General features: G+C 42.7%; 1 protein-coding gene across 1 annotated transcript in view; it reads right to left on the reverse strand.

Moving 5' to 3' along the window:
* Positions 1–8645, reverse strand: part of EPS8 (EGFR pathway substrate 8, signaling adaptor) — a 197829-nt gene extending 189184 nt beyond the window's left edge. The window contains exon 1 of the mRNA XM_055571097.1: positions 8506–8645. The gene's annotated coding sequence lies outside the window, so the exon portion shown is untranslated. The remainder of the gene's footprint in view (positions 1–8505) is intronic.
* Between the last annotated feature and the right edge of the window lie 2238 nt (positions 8646–10883).

Here is a 10883-nt window from a genome sequence, read left to right on the forward strand (position 1 = left end):
TGTGATGTGCTTAAATATCAATGAGACACTTTCTTGTCCTCAAGAAACTTAATTCAGCAAGGCATAGGCATAAACAAATACCTAATGACAACAATACGTGTTCTACTTTTCCTAATCCCCTACAACTTCCTCTCTTTAAAGGAATCTCATTCTTTATAGATGCTGCATGCAATACCTCATAGCTCTGAGTCAGTGGGATGTAAATCCATCAACATTAAAAAAAAAAAATTAAAAGAATCTCCACAGATCTCAAAATCACAATCTTTTGAGGCATTTGCAGTTAAATCAGTAGTCATTTAAGTACTATGCTAAAGAAAAGAACAAAATCAAAGACACATTAATACTATCCTAGCACTTTTTCAGTCACTAGAGATAACACCAGCTTACTACAGCTGTATCATCAGTAATATCAGTTATTAGAGATTCTTTACCAGCTGAGCCACCAGGGAAGTCCAAGAATACTGGAGGGGGTAGCCTATCCCTTCTCCAGGGGATCTTCTGGACCTAGGAATCGAACCAGGGTCTCCTGCACTGCAGGAAGATTCTTTACCAACTGACCTATCAGGGAAGCCAGAAACACAAGGAACACAAGAAAGCTAAAAACATGGGTTTTAGAGTCAGAAAGATCAAGATATCTATCCTAATTCTGTCTCTCTCTCCCGATGAAGACGACAGGCAACTCATTTTCTCTTTCTGAGCCTACTTCTTACCTGTGATATAGAAATAAGGAGACCTGCCTTCAAGAGATCTTATGAGAGTTAAAAGAGATAATGTATGTAATGCTTGCCACACCAAAGGTGTTAGTTTTATAATGTCTGGTCTAATCTAGATGCTTCTTGAAGGGTTCTGGTTCTAACTGTAATATAACAATACTGCTGGCCCTAATGTCAACAACAAAAAGTGTTGACCAAAAGAAAGGTAGTTGAAAAAAAAAAAGTCACTTGAAAAAAGGCAAGAGAGTCTCAGGTTTCTAGATGGTGTGGATATCATCTGTCCCTTCTCAGCATACATCCTGCAAATCCCTTATTTGGGACTTTTTCTGTGAAAAATGGAGCTTTATTAATTATTTCTATGATTAGATCTAAACTAACTGACGTGTTACTCAATTAACAATTCTAATTTCCACAAAGAAGAATCTCTGAGTTGGTGAGAAAGAAGAAAATGAATTATATACGATGTCCAGGAATCAATCTTGGTATATAGTCCAAAGTCTATGCAGTGTTACATTTTGGCTTTCCAACTCATTTCTCAACTATTTCTTTTAACTGGTTTTGCAAAACATGTAAAAACAATCAAATCAAAACACTTTCCTTTCCACCGTAAACCTAATTTATAATCTACTTTACCTAAAATATCACATTTACTAGCCACTGGTACAACTTGAAGGGCTTCCCTTGTAACTCAGTCGGTAAAGAATCTGCCTGCAGTGCAGGAAACCCGGGGGTTCTGATCCCTGGGTTGGGAAGATCCCCTGGAGAAGGAAACGCAACCCCTCCAGTGGCCTTGCCTGGAAAATCCCATGGACTGAGGACGGAGGAGCCTGCAGTCCATGGGGTCACAAAGAGTCGGGCACGACTGAGTGACTTGAAATCCACTGGGAAAAAAAAAATGAATCTGACACAGACTTCACCCTTTGTACAAAAATTAACTCAATATGAGTCATATATCTAAAAGCAAAACACAAAACTATAAAACTTTTAAGGGGTGGGAAAAGAGGATAAAATCTAGGTGATCTTGAGTTTGGCAATGAGTTTTTAAATGCAACACCAAAAGCCTATCCACAAAACTGATAAGTTGGCCTTCATTAAAATTAAATATATTTGCTCTGTAAAGACACTGTTAAGAGAACAAAAAGACAAGCCACTCTAGAAAAAATACACTTGCAGAACAAGTATCTGATAAAGCACTTGTACCAAAAATACATATAAAGAATTCTTAAAATTCAACAATAGAAAACAGGACTTCCCTGGTGGTCCAGTGGTGGAATCCATCTTGCAATGCAAGGGACACAGGTCTGATTCCTGGTCTGGCAACTAAGGTCTCACAACCGTGGGGCAATTAGGCCCCATTGCCACAACTACTGAGCCCTTGCACCATAAAGCCTATGCTCCACAATGAGAGAAGTCCCCCCAATGAGAAGCCCAAGCACTGCAACTACAGAGTGGCCCCCACTTGTCACAACTAGAGAAAGCCTCTGCGTAGCAAGGAAGACACAGCACAGCCAAAAAGAAAACAGAGATCTATTTTTAAATGGGCAAAAGTTCCTAACAGACATCACATCGAAGAAATATACAGATGGAAAATAGCATATGAAAAGATGCTTAACATTAAATGCCATTAGGGAAAGGGCCAATTAAAGCAATGAGATATTACTATGTGCTTATTAGTATGGATAAAATCCAAAAAGCTGATAATATCAAATGTTAAGAAGGATGAGGAGCAATGGGAGCTTGCATTCACAGCTGGTAGAAATGCAAGTTGTACAGTTTCTCTGGAAAACAGATTGGTAATACGTGACAAAGCTAACCACAATCTTACCATATGATCTAACAATTGTGTTCCTAGGTATTTATCCAACTGATCTGAAAACTTTTGTCCACACAAAAATTTACCCATGAATAATCGTAGCAGCTTTACTCATAGCTGCCAAAAACCAGAAGCAAGCAAGATACCCTTTAACAGATGAATAGATACAAACTGTGGATACATCCATACAATGCAATATTATTACATGATAAAAAGAAATGAGTTATCAAACCACAAGACATGAATGAACCTTCAATGCACATTCCTAAGTGAAAGAAGCCAATCGGACAAGGCTGTATGATTTTAGTGATATGATATCCAGAAAGGGCAAAACTATAGAGACAGTAAAAAAAAAAATCAGTGGCTGACAGGGGGAGGGGTTAAGGGAGTGATATATGAAACACAGAAGATGTTTAAGTGTTGAAATTATTCGGTATGATCCTTCTGTAGATAAATAAATGAAATTACACATTTGTCAAAACCCACAGAACTTCACAAAATAAGGAGTGAAACAATATATGTAAATTTTAAAAAAATCACTTAGAAGGTGTGGGGATCCCAAGATGGAATTTAGGATGTGACAAAAGTATCTATCTGTATCATAATGTGTGCAACAACCTCACTTAAAAGGATGGGAGGGAAAGGGGTGGCATCTCGAAGACTAAGTGGAATCTGTAAAGGAACAGCACATAAGCACTGTACTCTAGTTGATAAAACTGTTTCCTCCTCTTTCTAAAGAAAGCACAGGTTAACAATTTTGATACTGTTGTACACACATAATGGGTTTGAACAATTAAGTGAATGGATGGCAGATGGTGAAAGCCAGGTGTCTTCTCCCTGTTAGAGTGAATTTACAGATAAGTGAGGAAAGAAATCCACAATGATATAGGTGGTAATGGATTAGGCGGAGTAAGAGACAACCATGTGAACTCATATTTAGCTTAAAATAGATATGCATGTGGAGGAGATGGTACTCCAGTCCAGTATTCTTGCCTGGAGAGTTCCATGGGCAGAGGAGCCTGATGGACTCCAGTCCATGGAGCTAAAAAGAGTTGCACTGGACTGAGCACATGCACACAGATACACATGGTTACATAGACAAACATGCATAGCTAAGTATATCTACAGGCATTTGTATACACACATATGCATTCCCTGCTGTCAGATGAGAGATTCTAGAAGTAAGGACACCTCAGTAGCAGCAAGAATACCTAGAGTCTGTGATGACCTAGAGGGGTGGGAGGGAGGGACATATATGTATACATATAGCTGATCCACACCGCTGTACAGCAGAAATGAACACAACATTGTAAAGCAATTATACTCCAATTAAAAATAATACTAATTTTAAAAAAGAAAAAAGAATATCTAGAACCCAGATCTTGGCTTCTAACATCATTTCCCAAGAAGATGAAGCAGATTCTTTCTGGCTAACCCTAGGGCTGGGGCAGGAAACAGAAATATAGAAGATAATCTTGGAGCATCTTTTAATGTTAGAAAGTAAGGAAATATTTTTTTAAAAAACCTTACATTAATAGAGAGATGTCAAAGGAAGACAGGAACCAACTGAAAGAGCTCACAGTGTCCAAAACTGAAACAATTTAGGGAACAAAATAAAGTAGTATTGGATTCCAACCCAAAGTACAAATATACGTATACCCAGGAGTCCAGACCAATATAAGCAAATGATTGAGTAAATTAATAAATGGAGTGTGAGTGAGTGAAAGTCACTCAATCATGTCCAACTCTTTGTAACCCCATGGACTATACATACAGTCCATGGTTTTCTCCAGGCCAGAATACTGGAGTGGGTAGCCTTTCCCTTCTCCAGGGGATCTTCCCAACTCACAGATCAAACCCAGGTCTCCCGCATTGCAGGGGTATTCTTTACCAGCTGAGCCACAAGGGAAGCTCAAGAACACTGGAGTGGGTAGCCTATCCCTTCTCTAGGAAATCTTCCTGACTCAGGAATCAAACCAGGGTCTCCTGCATTGCAGGCAGATTCTTTACCAACTGAGCTATGAGGTAAGTCCTTAATAAATGGAGGAAAGAGACAAATCTTCCATGCAAAAAAATTCCAAAAAATGTATATATATAATCTACACGTAAGAAAGAGAAGCATAATTCTCCACTTCTTAAGTATAGGCTGTTCACAGTGACGTCCCTCTAAGAAACAGAATTAAAATAAAGAAAAAAGAGAAATCTTTTCAGTGCAGAAAACCAATACTACTGCAGCCAGGTGATCAAGATCAATATCAACAGTGATAAATCATGCCTGATAGTGAAAGTGAAGTGAATGTCACTCTGTTGTGTCTGACTCTTTGCGACCCCATGGACTATACAGTCCATGGAATTCTCCAGGCCAGAACACTGGAGTGGGTAGCCTTTCCCTTCTCCATGGGATCTTCCCAACCCAGGCATCGAACCCAGGTCTCTCGCATTGCAGGTGATTCTTTACCAGAGATCGAACCCAGGTCTCCCACATTGCAGGCCAACTCTTAACCAGCTGAGCCACCAGAAAGCCCAAGAATACTGGAGTGGTAGCCTATCCCTTCTCCAACATAACTTCTCAACCCAGGAATTGAACCAGGGTCTCCTACATTGCAGGCAGATTCTTTACCAACTGAGGTAGCAAGCACCGTTTACATTACGTGATAAAAGTAGCACTGTACCCTAGTGACCTTCCTCTCGAAAACCCAAAACCTCAATCTGATGAGGAGAATTTCGACTAATTCCTATAGACGGCATTCTCCAAATACCTGACCAGTACTCCTCAAAACTGTAAAAAGCATCCAAAACAAGGAAAGTCTAACAAACTGTCACAGCCAAGAGAAGCCTAAGGACATGTGACAACTGAGTGTAATGTGACACCCGAGATGACAGGTCCTGGAAAAGAAAAGGCACATTAGCTATAACTAAGGAAATCTAAAGTATAAACTTTTGTTAGTAATAATGTACCATCGAGCTTCCCTGGTAGCTCAGTGGTAAAGAATTTGCCTGGCAAAGAAAGGAGATGCAGGTTTGATCCCTCTGGCAGGAAGATCCCTGGAGAAGAAAGTGGCTACCCACTCCAGTATTCTTGCCTGGGAAATCCCAAGAACAGAGGAGCTTGGCGGGACAATAGCCCATGGGGGCTGCAAAAGGGTCGGACAGGACTTAGTGACTAAACAGCAATGTACCAAGACTGTCTCATTGATGTAACAAATACTAATGCAGGATAGTAATAGGGGAACAATATGGAGGTATATGAGATGTCACTTTACTATCTTCACACTTTTTCTATAAATCTAATCTAAAAAACAAAATATGTTTTTAAAAATACCATTTAAGAATGTATCTAGAAAACACTGAAGAGGCTGTAGTAAAGCATGGAAGAACCTCACACCTTCCATGGATACACTAAACCTCAGATGTTTACAACTACTCCATTACAGAATTTTTCTGAAGGAAATATTTTCAATCACTAACAGCTGCAAACAATTTCACACAGGAATTCCCTGCAGGGATGTACCCTAAGTGAAGTACTTAACTAAAATTAAAATTCTTTTTCCTCTTACATACCATTGCAGATGTCTGAAAGTTTGTAATTATCATTAACTTGTGTTGCCTTCTGATGACCCAAACATAGTTGTATGCTTAACACAACTCCGAAAAGCTGACTAACTTTATATAAATCAAATCAGTGCTAAAATATCCATCTGACAAAACTTCAAGCATCTAAACCAAGACCTTAAGAAAAACCATCATCTTTTATTCTGGATACTCTTAATGTATTTCCTCATACACGTCGTGGTTCAAGTGAGCTGCTGCAGAATTAAAGTAGATAAATGAAGAAAACAGAAGAGTCTGGAGAAGAAGAATAAAAAGTAGTGGGTGAGGATTTCCCTGATGATCCAGTGGTAAAGACTCTGCTGCCCCACTGGAGGGGGCATGAGTTCGATTCCTAATTCAGGAACTAAGATTCTGCATGCTACATGTCCAAAAAAAATTGATAAATTTTTTTAAAAAGTTTAAAGTAGTGGGTGAACACGGGTGTAAAATAATGAAAGAAAAGGAACAGATTACTATTTGAAATGTACCACATAAAATCACTGAAAGGAAAGGGCAGGAAGCCTATACCATAGCATTAAAAAAAATAATAATAAAGAACTGATATCTGAAAAGTATTAGCATAGACAAAAAATTGAAATCAGGAAAATCTAGAGATAAAAATAAAATAAAAATCTTTACATTTGATCGGAAACAAGCCAAGTGTTCAAAATTTGGCATTAGATTCCCAACAGGGAACAAACAAGAATAAACCATTTTGAAGAAACTTCATGCTAAATACAACTTAAAATAATCAGCCAATATTAGTAAAAGGATGAAAATTACTATATAATGATATTCAATGACACTGAAAAGTGGGAGAAAAAAGATTACAATGAGGATGTATCAAATATTGTGAGTTATCTCACAACACTGGAATTAAAAGCAAGTTATCTTTCCTTTTCTTCTATGAAGAGAATGATTTGTGGAATTTTTAGAAGTCTTAATTTCTGAATTCTGCACTAAAAGCAGTCTATAAAATGTTATTACATTTGTGATACATTCTACCCTACCCTTTACATGGCAAGTCTACAAAGTGGGTTATTTTTCAAATTGCCAAGTAAAAATGTGAACCCATGACCAAAAATTTCCCACACCAGCTACATAAGAACTATAGTAATATGTCCAGAAAACTCCAATTCCAAATAGAAAATAAGTGAGAAAGGACAAAACAGCCTTTAATTTTCAATGACCACATGATCTAAATTACCGGTTCACACTTTACAAAACCCAGTTCCCTGTAGAAGAATGGTATCCTTTCAATGGAAATACCTTAGAAGCAATACACAACACAGCTACTTTGTTATATGTATATAAAGAAGACTACTAGGAATCCCAATCCTTCTATTTCCCCCGAAAATAAAGCCAAAACCAAAGTAGTCACACGCGTCTCAAACGAAGTTTTATCTGAACTCTTCAGGATTAGCTATTCCTCTTATTATCTGAGGTGAGGACTGAAACCGTCAAAAGAAAACCAATAATACACTTCATGGAAATACATTTTGTAAAGGTGAATTCCAATTCCTAATGCTCTACCGCTCTTGACGCCTAAGGGGTTCAAATCCTCATACCTAATACATCATCCTACCCCCAAGGAGAGTCCAGCGAGGCTGTGGGTACCATGGGGAAAGGATTTGACAAACAATGCAAGGAAGGGGACGAACCCTGGCAAGATTCTGCATACAGGGAGTCCTTGAAAGGAAAGAAGAAAGTGAGAGGGTAGGAGGAGCGGGCAGGGTCTTGGAAACCCACTCCGAAGGCATTTACTGACAAAGACTCCAGAAGGGCCATCTTCCCAAAAGTAAAATGGTAAGTGAGCCGAGTGAAGCCGCTAAGAAAGGAAATTCACCAGGAATTAGGAGTGACAACTACGCACAAACAACGTGCTCTCTCGAAATTGGAGGGGTATGCGATGGCGGGATCTTGTTGCAAAGTGTCAGTTGGAAAAGACCACAAACACACACCCCCACCAATGTGGGGATGGGGAGGGTAGCTCTATGAAAGCCCAAGTCTCAGACAAGCCGGGAGAAGAATATTCGGCCCTGGAGTCGTCCGGAGGACCAGAGAAACGCAGGTGTACCTGCGGAAGCTCAGGTTACCGGGAAATAAGACAAGGACCGTGTGCGTCTCCTCCGCCCACCCTGCCGGAGCCCCGAGCGCGGAGGGCGGGCACCGGCTCTGGGCGCCCGGGACCCGCGCGCGGGCTCGCTCCGGAGGCAGCGCCCTAGCACACCTGGCTCCCGACACCAGTTGAAAGCAGTCAGACTGAACGAAGGCGGACGCGGCGCCTGGCACCGCTCCATCTCGGCGCACAAAGGCGGGTTTTGAAAATCGACGGAAGAGTCCGAGCCGCGGGACCCCGGTAGGCGCCCTTCTCCGAGGGGCTCTTACCTCGAATCCGCCCGCCGGGCCGCGCTTCCCCGGAGGCGCCTCGAGCCCTCACCCGGCGGGAGGCGGCGGGAGAAAGCCCCCGACCCGGACCGCTCCCTCCCAGTCCTCTGCGAGCCGCCGGCCGCCGTCGGCGCCCGGCCGAGGAGAACCGGTCTCCCGGGGCGAGCTGAGCGCCGGCCTCGCACTCGGCGAGACTGCCTCGCCCGCCGCCGCTGCCGGGGAAGTCTGGAGCTGCACGCCCGCTCGCCGGCTCGCCCGCTGAATCGGCCGCGCGCCGCGCACGCCCAGTTCCCGGAGCGAGCCCGCGAGCACGCGCCGCGCGCCCTGAACCCAGCTCCACTCTCCGGGTCTTGGCGGCAGCCGAGCCGCCGATTAACTGGTCTACCCCAGCGCGGGAGGCGAACGCGCCCGGAGGCCGGGTGGGCGGGAAAGGGGCGGGAGGAGAGAGGGCAGGGCACCGCGCGGAGCTATCAAGGCCACGATCAAAGTCGGACAGAAGTTCTGAGCCGCCGACGTGTTTCCAGAAGTGCCCTAGCAGGACCGACTAGCAGCCGGGAGGCGCAGGAAGGGGAGGAGAGCAAGAGGTTTGCCCCAGGCAAGAGTGGATGCTCCGGGCGGAGGGAGCGCCCCAGGTCCTGGTGCCCACATCGTGGCCACTAACCTGCGAACAGTAAACCCGGCGCACCCAAAGACCCTCCAGCCTCTGTCTTCCTCCCGGAACCCTCCCACCATTTTTTTCCCCCTTTTGTCTCTTCTTTTTATTTTTCTCCCCAACTCATGCCATCAACTAGTGGCACCCAAGGGGGCCTCCATTCGGTCCCTGGGAGTCTCCAAACTGCCAGTCCTTAGCTGCAAGCAGCAAGACCAGACCCGCTTCACACGCCTGCCTGGAATGCTATTTTTTTTTCCTCGTAGCTCCTGTCAAGAGCCTGATGAGGTTTGAAATAGTGGAGGCTTCTTCCACATAATACCTTTCACGACCTTGCTCAGTTCAGTTCAGTCGCTCAGTCGGGTGCAACTCTTTGCGACCCCATGGACTGCAGCATGCCAGGTTTCCATGTCCATCACCAGCTCCCCAAGCTTGCTCAAACTCATGTCCATCGAGTTGGTGATGCCATCCAACCATCTCATCTTCCGTCATCCTAACCAACCCTCATAACCTTTTCTCTGCCCAATAGCCTCTGGAAGCACTGAATGAGAAGTCTTTTCGTGTGTGACATTGCATTCACTTCTTCTTGAAACCCCCCCAGCCCCCACATTTGTCATAGCTATGGCCCCCTCCTTTCTTACTTCTTTAAGGTCAGGACTCCCAGGAAACAAGGAAAGACTATAAAATAAACTTGGTTAAAATAGATTGAATCTGCTTGTTTCGTCCAATAAGGAAGAAGAGTAGTCAGGGGAAAGAAAGATTTCACACCAAGATGGGAAATAAAACCAGTATCCTAAAAGTTGGAATAGACCTTAAGTCCGGTCCACTATCTGAAGTAGAGATCCTCTCTCCAATATTTCCACTATACCATCAACCACTTAAACTTTTCCATTGTCAGAGATCTCTATTTTTATCTATATTATGTATAGTTATAATTTTTATTGAATACTATACCAGGAACTTCCTGGTAGCTCAGAGGTTAAAGTGTCTGCCTCCAGTGTGGGAGACCTGGGTTCGATCCCTGGGTCGGGAAGATCCCCTGGACAAGGAAGTGGCAACCCACTCCAGTATTCTTGCCTGGAGAATCCCATGGACAGAGGAGCCTGGTAGGCTACAGTCCACGGGGTCGCAAAGAGTCGGACAGGACTGAGCGACTTCACTACTACTATACTAGGAAGTATGCAAATTTTATATGCTATTGCTAATCCTTAAAATGATATGGGCCTTGTTATACCTATTTAGCAGGAAAAGGAAACTCAGAAGTTTCATTCCTTTTGGCAAAGCCAATGCTGATGCCAGAATTAAAATCCAAATTAAAAATGCTTAACTCTAAAGTCTGTGTTATTTGATTTGTGGACATCAAATCAACTTTCCTTAACTTAAGCACTGGTGCTTATTCTGCCCCTAAGAGCCACACAAAATTAACATCATTTCTTATTGACATCACAAGGCTTGAAATATTTGAACCAGTTATTAAGTAACTACCAGATCTTCTCATATTTTCTTCTTCTCCAAAATCTCTAGAACCTCTCACTGTTCTTCAAATGGAATGGTGAGTCCTTGTAAGTACACTCCATACCCTGCCTTGAATGTGCTTTGAGCTTCCATTTTTCTCCTTAAATTGTGTGCTCTGAAGAAAACACAACGTTCAAATATAGTGGGTTGAGAAGCAAGTGTTGCAGGGATCAGCCCCTTTGATCCAGGCATACCCTGACAATCAGTTCAGTTC

This window comes from Bubalus kerabau, chromosome 1, assembly GCF_029407905.1.
Source record: "Bubalus kerabau isolate K-KA32 ecotype Philippines breed swamp buffalo chromosome 1, PCC_UOA_SB_1v2, whole genome shotgun sequence".
NCBI lineage: Eukaryota > Metazoa > Chordata > Mammalia > Artiodactyla > Bovidae > Bubalus > Bubalus kerabau.